Genomic DNA, 13,406 nt, shown 5'->3' with positions numbered 1-13,406 from the left:
TAACAAACACATGAAAAGATGCTCAACAACACTCATTATCAGAGAAATGCAAATCAAAACCACAATGAAGTACCATTTCACGCCAGTCAGAATGGCTGCCTTCCAAAAGTCTACAAGCAATAAATGCTGGAGAGGGTGTGGAGAAAAGGGAACCCTCTTACACTGCTGGTGGGAATGCAAACTAGTACAGCCACTATGGAGAACAGTGTGGCGATTCCTTAAAAGACTGGAAATAGAACTCCCATAAGACCCAGCAATCCCTCTGCTGGCCATACACACTGAGGAAACCAGAACTGAAAGAGACACATGTACCCCAATGTTCATCGCAGCACTGTTTATAATAGCCAGGACATGGAAGCGACCTAGATGTCCATCAGCAGACAAATGGATAAGGAAGCTGTGATACATATGCACAATGGAATATTACTCAGCCATTAAAAAGAATACATTCGAATCAGTTCTAATGAGGTGGATGAAACTGGAGCCTATTATACAGAGTGAAGTAAGCCAGAACGAAAAACACCAATACTGTATACTAACGCATATATATGGAATTTAGAAAGACGGTAACGATAACCCTGTATGCGAGACAACAAAGGAGACACAGATGCATAGAACAGTCTTTTGGACTCTATAGGAGAGGGCGAGGGTGGGATGATATGGGAGAATGGCAATGAAGCATGTAAATTATCATATGTGAAACAAAGCACCAGTCCAGGTTCGATGCATAATACAGGGTGCTCAGGGCTGGTGCACTGGGATGACCCAGAGGGATGGGATGGGGAGGGAGGTGAGAGGGGGGTTCTGGATGGGGAACACATGTACACCCATGGCAGATTCATGTCAACATATGGCAAAACCAATACAATACTGTAAAGTAAAAAAATAGATAAATAAATAAAAGAACAGAAAGGCTTTACTTTAAAAAAAAACAACAACAAAAACCCCTAAGATGTCTATTCAGCTTTGAGACCAGCTTCCAAGGATGGTACAGACAAGCTGATATCCCCTTATGGTCAGGTTCATTCATGATGCTGTTGAAGTCTTCTGTGGTTGATCTCCTTGTATCTCAAGCTTGACTATAACTTTCAGTAACTCCAATGACTGTAAGTTTCAGATACTCTGTGGTTCCCATGTCCAAAGAGAGCTTCCACCTCACTAAAAACTACCCACCTCAAGAAGTGCCTCCTCTGCTGCCCACCGTAGGGTGATATCCTGAAGCTTCATCATTCTGACTGGATTAGTGACAAGAAGGGCATTTAATGTCTGCATTTTACAAAGCAGTCCTGTAAGGTCAAGAACAGTAATTCCTTTCCAACTTCAAATTGTCCTAAGCTAAAAATTCCTGGTAGAATATGCAGATATATGTTCCACAGTCTTGAAGCTTCTACATCTTGTAATATTTAAACCATGATTCACTGACTGGGTAGGGAGGGAGGAAGGAGATGAAGTGGGTGGCAAAGCAGTAAGCCTGGTTTTAGCAAAGCACCATTCAGACAAATACTGGAAGTTAAGAGTGCAGGAAGTAAAGTGAGATCTCGGAACCATTCTCACTCTATTGAGAGGGAGGCCAAATGTCAGGCTAGAGTGGTTCACCTACATGTAATGTGTTCAGTGCCGAGACTGTCAGGAATTAGGCTGTATAACCCTATCAGAAAAATACTCTCACTCAGCTATGCATATAGAAGGCCAGAAATGGAAAATATAACCTCTTGATATGTATAACATCTGCAGTAATGGAAACAATGAATTTATAAGTATAGCCTCAAAACTTTGAATGAGGGAGATTCTGAAAAGATCTAGTATACAAGGAATGATAAATGATAACTGACATTCTCTTTCTCATCTTGTTTTCTTTTTATATCAGTGAATATAAAAAGAAAATTATGAAGGCATTTCATAGCTTCACTAGTGACCAGAATTACCCTAACACTATTTTTGCCTGGAACCTTTCAGATCCTCAACCACAAATTCTTCTACATGGGGTCATCAATGTTATCAACAAAAATCTAAGTTTCAGAAAGAGAATTCTAGGTGAGGATGATTACGCTCACTGGTATTTTCCAGAGCTGAGAGGGCTATCGGCCAATCACCATGCCTCCTTTCCACCACAGCCCATGCTCTGACACGTGGCATATGCAACTACGGTGACTTAACATTTTGCTAGATTATAAAACATAAAACATGTATATGAAACACATTTCTTTGTGCTTTAGATTCCTCAGTGTTCTGCAGTCTTATTGCATGACAGTGAAAGTGAAAAAGTGAAAGTCAGTCAGTCACGTCTGACTCTTTGCGACCCCATGCACCATAGTCCATGGAATTCTCCAGGCCAGAATACTGGAGTGGGTAGCCATTCGCTCCTCCAAGGAATCTTCCCAACCCAGGGAGCGAACTCAAGTCTCCTGCATTGCAAGCAGCTTCTTTACCAACTGAGCCACAAGGGAAGCCCTCTTGCATGACAGTAATACACCAACTTGGGCCACTCAGAGCCAATCACAGAACACAAATTTCTTAAGAAGGCCAAAAACCTGGAGCAGAGGCTGACAATACATCCAACAAGGTCAAAAAATTTAATGACAGAAACAATGTTCCGGGATATGTCTTTATAAACATATCAAACCAGCTAAAGAACAAGGATGCCCCAGTCTTTACCACTGGGTTCTTAGGAAGAGGATGAATGATACACTGTGTGCCAGGCCGGCGTGAGTTTCAGGACTGACTGTGAGGACCTGCCCCACTCTTTGCTACCAGGTTTGGCAGTGCAAGGTAGTTGTTACAAGTGTGGGCTCTGGGGGTTTGGAAACCTGCCTCTAGTAGCACTTACTAACTGTGAGTCACCTTGGGCAAGTCAACTGGATAAATTAGTCATTATTATTATTAGCAAAGAAGTTTTAACTTGATTTCTTAGGTACCTGATATTAAAGAAATTTCCAGGGAAAGAAATATAGATATCGCTAGTAAGACATCTTAAAGACATTCTTCAGAACAAGTTATATGCCATAATCTAAGACATAACAGAGTAACATCCTTTTTTTTGTCATTCCGCACTGAGCATTTCCCACACTACTAAGCATTTTCTGTAGAAATAACGGCAAACAGTTTAATAAAAGGGACTATTTGATGTAGTCAAAGCTGTGTAATTCGATTTCAGTCAACATTTATCTGATAAGATTTCAGCCCTCATGCATATGACAATTATATGGAGATAGCATATATATAAAACAATATATGGCATATCCAACAATTGTACACATATATGAATATACATACATACATATATATATAAAACATCAAGCGTGAGACAGGGAACAGTGGGAAAATAGGTACTGGTTAAAACCTTAAGAAGAAATATGAGTTAAAAACAGTACAAGAGATTTCTTCCATGAAAACAGCTAGAGCTTAAAGAAGTCCGACCAGCTCTACTGGGAAGTGAGGACTAGCATGCTAATACCTAGAAGTCTCTCAAACTACCCTACTTTAAAGAATGTTCCAAAATGTCCTAATTTAAAAGACATCAGTTCTTTTTTTCCCCAATTATACTTCAGAACTCAGAAAGAATGCTGTGTTAATGTCCAACATACTTCAGACATGAAACGTTACAGTCCAACAGTTCTACCAAAATGAAAAAGGAGATGAACAGTTTATTTAAGATATCTAAATAGAGTTTTCCTTTGTTTAACTCCAGTCTGGATGCACTTTCTAGTAAGAAATACCATGTTATTCAAAAAGCAGACTGAGTGATTTATGTCATGCAGCTGTGAACAAGCATTTTGTTTAAAGTACTGTCTGCATGCTTTACTGCACTAACATTGTTAGAATGCCCTCAAGGATGCTGAATACTAGGAATTAGAGAACAAAAGGTCATTGTCACTGGAAAATGAGAAAAGACTTATCAGATTCAAACCAGCATCTACACAGAGATATGACAGCAATGGAAAACATTTTCATGTGCCTTTATCAGTCTGTAATTACTTATCTTATCTCTAACCAGACTTTAAATTCTTATATCATAACAAAAATAAATGAATTTTTACAGTTCACAAGTGACAAATCAATCTCTGTCTTCTCATAAATTTTTAAATATTTAGCATACTCTGGAAAATCAATGCAAATATGCTAGTAGTAAATGATTTCCCAGCAACCATGAAAGGCCAAAAATAGAGGTAAAGTAATATACATCTCACTCATATCATTAATACCTACACATACATGAGACTGGCTTCTTTGATGTATATTATATATATATATATATATATATATATATGGGAAGTAAACATAATGTGAAATGCCAGACTGGATGAAGCACAAGCTTGAATCAAGATTGCCAGGAGAAATATCAATAACCTCAGATACGCAGATGACACCACTCTTATGGAAGAAAGAGAAGAGGAACTAAATAGCTTCTTGATGAAGGAGAAAGAGGAAGAGTCAAAAAGTTGGCTTAAAACTCAACATTCAACAGACTAGATCATGGCATCTGGTCCCATCACTTCATGGCAAATAGATGAGAAAACAAGGGAAACAGTGACAGACTTTATTTTCTTGGGCTCCAAAATCACTGTAGATGGTGACTGCAGCCATGAAATTAAAAGGATTGCTCCTTGGAAGAAAAGCTATGACAAACCTAGACAGCATACTAAAAAGCAGAGACATTACTTTGCCAACAAAGGTTCATCTAGTCAAAGCTATGGTTTTTCCAGTAGTCATGTAGAGATGTGAGAGTTGGACCATAAGGAAAGCTGAGCACTGAAGAATTGATGCTTTTGAACTGTGGTGTTGGAGAAGACTCTTGCGAGTCCCTTGGACTGCAAGGAGATCCAACCAGTCAATTCTAAAGGCAATCAGTCCTAAAGATTCATTGGAAGGACTGATGCTCAAGCTCCAATACTTTGGCCACCTGATGCGAAGAACTGACTTATTGGAAAGGACCCTGATGCTGAGAAAGATTGAAGGCAGGAGAAGAAGGGGACGACAGAGGATGAGATGGTTGGATGGCATCACTGACTCAATCGACATGAGTTTGAGCAAGCTCCAGGAGTTGGTGATGGACACTGGCATGCTGCAGTCCATGTGGTCTCAAAGAGTTGGACGTGACTGAGTGACCGAATGGGATTGGAAACAATTTCAGGAAACTTGAGTTCTCATACAAAACATATGCCTGTAATTTTAGAGAAAATGTTCTTGGTTTTCTATGTAAACAGGCCATAAGAAATGATAAAAATGACACAGAACATACGGACACAAGCTGGATTGCCCACTGGGGTTAACTATTAAAACAAACTCACCTCATACATAACAAAAATACTTTCTCAATTTTATTGGTAAATGTAATGTTTTCTGAAAGCACGATTAAGTTCTAAAAAAAAAACCCTGATGGTAAGCAAATGCATGTTATTAAATTCACCATTATATTCCTCTATTGCTCAGCAGTAAAATGCTGATACAGTCAGAAGCAAGCTAAACTAATAATTTAAGAATATGTATTTATAGTATAAATTCAAGTGTCCCCACTAAAAGGAAAGCCTATTGAGGGGGAAATGGTCCGTTTTTCCATCTCTTTGGGAGCCAAATTTTCATTTCTGTGATTTATTTCCTCTATTTTTTTTTTACTTTGAAAATATCCAAACCTACAAAAAAGCTGAAAGAATGGTATGGGAACACTACTGGATCTTTCATTTAAATTGACTAATTGTTAAACATTCTGCCCCTCCGTTAACTCCTTCTCCCTCTTCTCTCTATATATATCTCCCCCAAAGCAACTTCAGAGTAAGCTGCAAGGATCTCAAAACTTCACAGCATGTATCTCTTAAAAACAAAAAAATTCTTCTACCTAACCACAATATCATTATCACATAAAAGAAATTAACACTCTGTGAGCCAGAAAAAAAGTCAACACTTTACTATCTAGGTCCATGAAACTTTACTTTTCTACATATAAGTCATTATATGAAAAATTTATAGACATAAGAATAAAAGGATGGTAGAAAAACAACATATTGGAAGTTTAATAAACATTTAAACATTCAAGCCCAAATTTTATTCCATTTTTTTCTCTTTTGAAAATAATATGGACAAAATAGGCAGCATTCTTTCAATGCAGCCAACTGCTCACCAACTGTTGTGCACGAATGAACCTGTGACATACCCACTTTGTAAGTACCGATTCCAGGTTTCGTGTCTAATGGATTATAGCTTACCACAGCTCTGGTTCTTCTTGCACTTACACTGTCAAAGTGCAATAAAGATTTCACATTTCAGAAGCATTTTGTTAATGTCCTAGATTATTATTTCTGGTTTTTCCTCTTGCACTTGCATATTCAAAAGATAACACTTTTGAAAACCTGGACAGCTCAAACATTTTGTCAAAGAGAAGAGAGCCATCTTCTTTGCTGCATGACTGCAAAACATTTTCCTATTTAGGTTTACAGAAACTAATTAAAATGGCCAAGCTAATAAATTTGTTCACTTCTACATCACTTATTTCCTTCCTGTCACTTTTATAAACACACCTGCCTTAGGTATCTGTCCACTTAAGAACTGTATCAGGCATACTCTGGTTCAAAAATATCATGAAAGATGAAAAAATAATGTCGATTATTTTTAAATTAGCAAAATGGGATGGTCCATATTCTTGCTTCAAAATATGATGCAACGAAATCCTTCCTATCGAATGACTAACTGAATTTAAATACATTCTTCCGTTTTCTCCTTTAGACACATATTGCTCATTGTCAACTTTAAAAGTTAAAAAAATTTACCTAACCCATTGGTTGGCAAAGTTTTTCTGTATGGAGTCAGTATGTTTGGCTTTACAAGCCAAGTCAACTCTCTCTCAACTAGTTAACTGTGTCATTATAGTGGAAAAGTAGCCATCAACAATATGTAAATAATGGGCATGGCTTTCAGTAATACTTCACTAATAAAAAAAGATGGTAAGCCAGCTCTCTGACCCTGGACCTTGGCTATCATCATTGAGTCATTTATACTGAGATTTCTTCTGTACGATAAGTTTAACAATCATCATTTGAATCTAGAGTGCTTTTATTTATCGGATTTATCTAATAACTGTGATAAGCTGTCCTCTGTCAAAACATTTTGAAATACTTTTGCCATTATAAGCTGAAAATAAAAATTCTAAACTTTTGACTGTGTTCAGTGAAATGTGCACAATGAAATTTTAACAAAACACACCACAAAGATAGTGTCACCAAGCTTCTTTTATACTTTCTTGAAAGATGATGCAATACTGTTACCTCACCAAACTTGGGTCCACTCACCTGCCACAGGCAAAAGCCAGTCTACCCACACTGGGTTGTGGTGAAGGAAAGTATAGCATGTATTGCAGGGGACCAATCAAGGAGAACAGGCAGCTAGTGCTCTAAAGGCCTAAACTCCCCAATGGCTTTCAGAGAAGGTTTTTTTAGAAGGCAATATTTGGGATGAGGGTTGCAGTTTGTGGACTTTCTTCTGACTGGCTGGTGGTGAGGTTACAAGATGATGTTTATAGAACTGCAATCATCAACCCATCCAGTTAGTATGGGTTCCAGGGCTTGTGGTCAGCAAGTAGTCACCATCCTCCACCTGGGTGGGAGTCTCAAATTCTGCAGAACAACTCAAAGCTATGTGTCACATTGTTGTGTATATCCTATGAGAAGGAACTGGGACTCTGCTTTTCCTTTGTTTCTGCATTCCATCACTTCTCTAATTAGTAACTGCTTTGGTCTGTTCTTTGGAACTCTGGGAAGGCCTAGGAGACTAAAGTCTTTTTCTACAAGTAAGAAATGGGGAACAAAGAGGGGCTTTGGTACCCAGGAGGGCCCAGCAAGGTCCTGCTCAGTTTTAATGCTTTGAACAATGCAATAACAAAACCAAAGGATATAAAGAAAAACAAAGGTCTGTCGAGTCAAAGCTGTGGTTTTCCCAGTAGTTATGTATAGATGTGAGAGTTGGACTATAAAAAAAGCTGAGCACCGAAGAATTGATGCTTTTGAACTGTGGTGTTGGAGAAGACTTTTGACAGTCCCTTGGACTGCAAGGAGATCAAACCAGTCAATCCTAAAGGAAATCACTCCTGAAGATTCATTGGAAGGACCGATGCTGAAGCTGAAACTCCAGTACTTCAGCCACCTGATGTGAAGAACTGACTCACTGGAAAAGACCCCGATGCTGGGAAAAATTGAAGGCAGGAGAAGAAGAGGACGACAGAGGATGAGATATTTGGATAGCATCACCAACTTGATGGACATGAGTTTGAGCAAGCTCTGGGAGCTGGGGATGGACAGCGAAGCATGGCATGCTGCAGTCCATGGGATCGCAAAGAGTCGGACACAACTGAGTGACTGAACTGAACTGAACATAGGTGATGATTCATACTTCCCACTGCATCCCATTAAGACACATATCCATTTTGTAAATGGTAATTCCAAGCTTCGAATACATCTCTAATCAGTGCCATTTTATCATTATCATTCTGGTTCTTCTTCTTGTACTATATTTGTCAAAATGCAATAAAGAGCCTAGATTTCAAATACATCTCAAATAAATTCTAGCTAGTTGGAAATGTAGTTAATGATATAATTTGAAACTATTCACAGCATACTATCTCCTATCCTTATAGCCTGGCTACAACAATAACACCCAAAAAAGATGTCCTTTTCATTATATGGGAATGGAATGCAAAAGTAGGAAGTCAAGAAACACCTGGAGTAACAGGCAAATTTGGCCTTGGAGTACAGAACGAAGCAGGGCAAAGGCTAATAGAGTTTTGCCAAGAGAACGCACTGGTCATAGCAAACACCCTCTTCCAACAACACAAGAGAAGACTACATGTGGACATCACCAGATGGTAAACACCGAAATCAGATTGATTATATTCTTGCAGCCAAAGACAGAGAAGCTCTATAAAGTCAGCAAAAACAAGACCGGGAGCTGACTGTGGCTCAGATCATGAAGTCTTTATTGCCAAATTCAGACTTAAATTGAAGAAAGTAGGGAAAACCACCAGACCATTCAGGTATGACCTAAATCAAATCCCTTATGATTATACAGTGGAAGTGAGAAATAGACTTAAGGGATGAGATCTGATAGAGTGCCTCATGAACTATGGATGGAGGTTCGTGACATTGTACAGGAGACAGGGATCAAGACCATCCCCATGGAAAAGGAATGAAAAAAAGCAAAATGGCTGTCTGAGGAAGCCTTACAAATAGCTGGGAAAAGAAGAGAAGCAAAAAGCAAAGGAGAAAAGGAAAGATATTCCCATCTGAATGCTGAGTTCCAAAGAATAGCAAGGAGAGATAAGAAAGCCTTCCTCAGTGATCAATGCAAAGAAATAGAGGAAAACAACAGAATGGGACAGACTAGAGGTCTCTTCAAGAAAATTAGAGATACCAAGGGAATATTTCATGCAAACATGGGCTCGATAGAGGACAGAAATGGTATGGACCTAACAGAAGCAGAAGATATTAAGAAGAGGTGGCAAGAATACACAGAAGAACTGTATAAAAAAGATCTTCATGACCCAGATAATCACGATGGTGTGATCACTCACCTAGAGCCAGACATCTTGGAATGCGAAGTCAAGTGGGCCTTAGAAAGCATCACTACGAACAAAGCTAGGGGAGGTGATGGAATTCCAGTTGAGCTATTTCAAATCCTCCAAGATGATGCTGTGAAAGTGCTGCACTCAATATGCCAGCAAATCTGGAAAACTCAGCAGTGGCCACAGGACTGGAAAAGGTTAGTTTTCATTCCAATCCCAAAGAAAGGCAATGACAAAGAATGCTCAAACTACCACACAATTGCACTCATGCTAGTAAAGTAATGCTCAAAATTCTCCAAGCCAGGCTTCAGCAATACGTGAACCATGAACTTCCAGATGTTCAAGCTGGTTTTAGAAAAGGCAGAGGAACCAGAGATCAAATTGCCAACATCCATTGGATCATCAAAAAAGCAACAGTTCCAGAAAAACATCTATTTCTGTTTTATTGACTATGCCAAAGCCTTTGACTGTGTGGATCACAATAAACTGTGGAAAATTCTGAAAGAGATGGGAATACCAGACCATCTGACCTGCCTCTTGAGAAACCTGTATGCAGGTCAGGAAGCAACAGTTACAACTGGACATAGAACAACAGACTGATTCCAAATAGGAAAAGGAGTACGTCAAGGCTGTATATTGTCACCCTGCTTATTTAATCTCTATGCAGAGTACATCACGAGAAATGCTGGGCTGGAGGAAGCACAAGCTGGAATCAAGATTGCTGGGAGAAATATCAATAACCTCAGATATGCAGATGACACCACCCTTATGGCAGAAAGTGAAGAGGAACTAAAAAGCCTCTTGATGAAAGTGAGAGAGGAGAATGAAAAAGTTGGCTTAAAGCTCAACATTGAGAAAACTAAGATCATGGCATCTGGTCTCATCACTTCAAGGGAAATAGATAGGGAAACAGTGGAAACAGTGTCAGACTTTATTTTTTGGGGCTCCAAAATCACTGTAGATGGTGATTGCAGCCATGAAATTAAATGACACTTACTCCTTGGAAGGAAAGTTATGACCAACCTAGATAGCATATTAAAAGGCAGAGACATTACTCTGCCAACAAAGGTCCATCTAGTCAAGGCTATGGTTTTTCCAGTAGTCATGTGGAGATGTGAGAGTTGGACTATAAGGAAAGCTGAGCACTGAAGAATTGATGCTTTTGAACTGTGGTGTTGGAGAAGACTCTTGAGAGTCCCTTGGACTGCAAGGAGATCCAACCAGTCCATCCTAAAGGAGATCAGTCCTGGTTGTTCATTGGAAGGACTGATGTTGAAGCTGAACTCCAATACTTTGGCCACCTCATGTGAAGAGCTGACTCATTGGAAAAGACCCTGATGCTAGGAAGGATTGGGGGCAGGAGGAGAAGGGGACAACAGAGGATGAGATGGTTGGATGGCATCACTGACTCGATGGACATGAGTCTGGGTAAACTCCAGGAGTTGGTGATGGACAGGGAGGGCTGGTGTACTGCGATTCACGGGGTCGCAAAGAGTCGGACACGACTGAGCAACTGAATTGGACCGACAACAATAAAATGTTCTCAAAATACCCTGGAAATCAAATGGTATGTAAACTTCAGTGACTCCAGAGATGAAAATTTATATTACCATCAGATAAAATTCCAACTATCCATTCACCCACCAAACATGTATCAAGTATCAACTACTGATGGGACCTTGGTCTATATTTTATAGAAATAAATAGGAGTAAGACACTGTCCCTGTATTTGAGAATTCCATCGTTTACGTCTAAAGAAAGACAGTTTAAAAAATCATAAAGCTGTATGAGAAATGCTAGAATAGAGTTGCTAATGGATACCAGGAAAGCCAATTTCAAGCCCAGACTTTGCCATGTACTAAATTTTACGAACACCCACAGTACGTTTCACAGAGGATTCAGTGGAGTCACAATGAAAGAAACAAAATTATTAAGTGATGTAGAAAAAGAGGTATTATTATAAACCATAATAACTTATTCTTGATACACACAGTAGTTATTTCATTCACTAAAATACTCAAGAGCAATAGGAGATATTGTGGATTATAAACTAAGTATTCATGTTAAAAGGTGGTGAGATCAACTTAATATCACTCAAGCCAGAATCTCAGTCCTCCATTCCTTTTTTCCTACATTCGACCCAGGAAATCTGTCTAGTGGCAGGCTCTGGTTACCTGTAGCCCAAGCGGGTACAAAGCAACATTTAGGATACACACAGGATTAATTTAACATGGTACATCTTTTCACAGCAACTGTATGCCAAGATTTAAAATTCTGAGATTTTTGCATTACCATCTGATTCATGCTTTTCCCCGGGGAACATAGAAGTTATGAAAGTACTTAGAGTAGAAATGCTTTTATACAAAAATAAAACAAACTGGAACTGATGGCACTTTTATGTTATTAGGGGATTATTCTTACTGTCAAGTCTAAGTGAACTTAATAAAACTAATGTTCTGAGAAAGACAGGCTAGTAACACTGACCAACACAACTTCTGCTATCATCATTTCACCAAGAAGAGGGAAATATCCAACACCAAGATTTAGAAGGAAATAGAAGGTTTCACCTTAGGAATGAATGAATGGTTGGTTTTCTTATTTACTTGATATGCAAAAAAAAAAAAGCCCCACTTCGTACATATCAGTTAAATTTCCTGCTGCAATTGCATTTAATAAGGTTTGTAAGCACTACTGCTGCTGCTTCTGCTAAGGCACTTCAGTCGTGTCCGACTCTGTGCGACCCCATAGACAGCAGCCCACCAGGCTCCGCCGTCCCTAAGATTCTCCAGGCAAGAATACTGGAGTGGGTTGCCATTTCCTTCTCCAGTGCATGAAAGGGAAAAGTGAAAGTGAAGTCGCTCAGTCGTCTCCGACTCTTAGCGACCCCATGGACTGTAGCCTACCAGGCTCCTCCGTCCATGGGATTTTCCAGGCAAGAGTACTGCAGCGGGGTGCCATTGCCTTCTCCAGTAAGCACTACATTTAGTTCTATTTCTCTGACATTATAAGTCTCCATAACATAAAAACTTCTGAAGTCCTGTTGTTGTTTGCATGTGAAATGTTACAGTCTTTATTTATTATGATTTTAAAACTGTTTTCAAATGGGACCATGCATCACTGGTTAAAAAGAAACAGGTTGACTAATTAAGCTTAAAGTACACTGGAAAATACAAATGATTTTTTAAAAAGGAATTCACATGAGGAATAGGTTTCCTAACCTTAGAGATGATTAGGATGCTGTTTTTTTCCAACCACAACTAATGAATCAGTAATAGTTAGCGGTCATCATCCAAAAAGCACATGATATATTAAAATAACGATTTTTTTAATGGGTAAACTATTGTGAACTAGCAAATGAACCTAAGCCTTTATGTTTTTTATACAAGAAATATCTGCAACGAAATGAATCACTCTTCCAGGTATTTGTAATTAAGTAAATTTTGAAAGAAAAGCCCCAAAATATATTTTGCAACTAAACAGAAGATACATCTTAGGTGGGAACAGTAAGGGAAGCAGCTCAACGTGAAACTAATTTTAAAATTGAAAACTGCTTACTACTTCCATACAGGTCACCTTGGACGTGAAATGTGGCCAAATTTTGTCCCTTGGACATAGGCTAATACAGCTCTGGCAGGAGGAAGAACTCAACTGGAGAAAGGTGTCACCATCAAACGCTATCTTGAATGTACTCTAAGATCTCTATAAGCAACTGACTGAAAAAACTAATTTGGCTCTTTAACGTCAAGGTGGATAAGAATTCTGATAATTTGGTCTTCACTCATATATTTATAATAATAACATCTAAGTAGACATGTCATTTTGCAAAGTGTTTGATGATAAGACAGAAGTTATGAGGTAAACT

General features: G+C 38.8%; 1 protein-coding gene across 5 annotated transcripts in view; it reads right to left on the bottom strand.

Moving 5' to 3' along the window:
- The window catches only part of CHN1 (chimerin 1), a 217,828-nt gene that overhangs the window by 184,564 nt on the left and 19,858 nt on the right, over positions 1 to 13,406 (bottom strand). The gene's annotated exons all lie outside the window — the stretch shown is intronic.

The sequence above is a fragment of the Giraffa tippelskirchi genome, chromosome 3 (assembly GCF_054371585.1).
Source record: "Giraffa tippelskirchi isolate mGirTip1 chromosome 3, T2T-mGirTip1v1.2.pri, whole genome shotgun sequence".
Lineage (NCBI taxonomy): Eukaryota > Metazoa > Chordata > Mammalia > Artiodactyla > Giraffidae > Giraffa > Giraffa tippelskirchi.
Note: the sequence above shows the minus strand (reverse complement) of the source record. Positions and strands in the feature narration are given on the sequence as shown.